The following is a 2,317-nucleotide window of genomic DNA, read 5'->3' as shown; positions in this document are numbered from 1 at the left end:
TACAGATGTCAAACACAGTCTAGTTTATATACGTGTTCTGTTACCTGTGATCATTTTTAGACTGAACTACTACATCCCTAGTTCCATTTACCACGTTCAGGGTACAAAACTGGAGGGCTTTGTGTGTTAACTTCTGAATTGGACGTTTTAGGTGGTAGCTGCCATGCCTGAGTGTATCAGAGGGATAGATAGGTATCTTGCCTCCTTTCTCTCAGGCAATGCAAGTCAACCTGTGGAAAACTGATGGACAGGAGAGAAGTGTTGCACACTACCTACCCTGATTTATCCAATGGTTGTTTTTTTTCCTTCTGAAACCATCCTATCAAATGGCAATAGACTGTTCCCTTTCACCCCCAGAAAGTAATCATGTACCATGTGAATTATACCCAGTGGGATTGCTTTTTCATTTATAGAACATGACCATTGTATGACTCATTCTGACAGTTCAAATCCTAAGATTTCTGAGGACACTACTAAAGGCATTTTCTTCCTTCTAAGTCAATGCTTCATACTTTTTCTTGGGATTCTTTGAGCCCTTGTCATCCTTTTCCGCAGATAGGTTAATTCTCGTGAAAAGTGTTTATTTTCATTCCAGATGACAAGCAGGATGTGCAGGGCACTTTATTCAGTGCATAGCTTTAAGCCAGTATTGGATTCACTGAGTGGACAGCCACACTCAGCTCTCTGCCTTTCTTCAAGGGGTCATAGTAGGTTCACACTGCTATCGAAGCTAAATAGATTCCTGACTAATGGGATCCAGCAGGGACATTTCTCCTGAGAGCCAGTATCCTATTAGGGGATTCTTTGGAATTCTTAGCTTCTACTTGGAGTGGAAGGACCAATCACTTAGAATATTCCATAGAGGGTTGTGTGGCCAAATTCTGCCCTTTGCTTTATGTACAACTTGTATAAGTCAAGTTAAAATTACATGAGTTTGGGGATAGGTTTCGCACTTTGAAAAATGCTTGAACCAATCATGAATTACTTAGGTATTATTCATTTCACATTGCCAGAATAGTGCATGAAGTACATTATATTATAAACTGCTTTCAGTTTTGGGTCTTTATGTTGAAGTTTAGTTTACAAATCCTTTTAAGTACAGAATGGTTTATATGGGGTCAGGTGCTCCAAAAAATAGATTTCTGAGACCAAAAATGATCTAGGCTATATAGACTATAATATGAAACTTTCAAAGCTAGCTTCCAGTCTAGGAAGGCACTAACTAGTATATGGTATGATACAACCAATAGAAACACACTATATTTTGCTTAGGGCCTCATTTTAGGAAAAAAACGTATCTTTCTAATTCTTTTGCGTAGGTAATGATTAATTTGCATTTTTTGGCATGCACCAAATCATGATATCCCAGTGACTAGCACAATGTCTGGCACAGTTGATGTGTAGATGTTTGTGTGAGTGAATGAGAGGAATGCAGAAGCTCATTATATGGCGCAGGGAAGCCAACTGGCACAGGATTACATACATTACCACAAGTAAACTAATGCATTGACGCTAATTTAATGTATTTTTACCTCACACTAAGGTAATGCTTGATAAAGACATCAATACTCGACTTTTTAAATGCTAGCATAGTGCTATGCACACAGTGGGTGCTCAATGTTGAATGAACAAATTTGCAATACTAGACTTAATTCCACCTGTTAAATTTTCATTTAGAGCATAGATACTGTAAAATCCAAATAAGTACACATTAAGTCTTGTTTTTCTGAAAGTATGACATCTAAAATATTTGTAGAGAAACCTTGTCACAACTGCTTTGAATATTTGTATTTTCTTTTGCCTTTGACATTATGATATTGGCTTGTAATGTCTCTTTTTCATCTTATGGAATATTAGTGCAACATGCACCTCTACCCATAATAATTTCTCAATGATGGCTTGTCCAAAGCCATTATATGAACTGTTGGGTTGGATTTGGCTGGATGTGGTAGTTGTTGGACCTTGAGAAATCAAAGGACTTCTTAAAAATATCTTCCAAAAACAAATACTAGAATCCTATTCAATTGCATATGTACATTGTCACAAAGCAAAGTAAACTGAAATTGGCTGCTATATTTTATATAATATAATCATTTCTGCAAAAGCCCAATTTTTGGATACTAATATTTGACATGGTTAATTCTTATTAATTTGTTGGAATTGTTTATTGTTAATAATGCAAATAGATAATTTTTAATTATCCTTAAGTAACATTTCATTATTAATGGTTTGAAATGGGTGACAAGCAAACCAATTTGAAATAAAAATACGAACATGTGCCATTGTATTATAACACTATACACTTTCTTGACAGTAA

Source organism: Plecotus auritus, assembly GCF_963455305.1.
Source record: "Plecotus auritus genome assembly, chromosome: 7".
In the NCBI taxonomy this organism is placed as follows: domain Eukaryota; kingdom Metazoa; phylum Chordata; class Mammalia; order Chiroptera; family Vespertilionidae; genus Plecotus; species Plecotus auritus.
The sequence above is the reverse complement of the archived record's forward strand: the minus strand, read 5'-3'. Positions refer to the sequence as shown.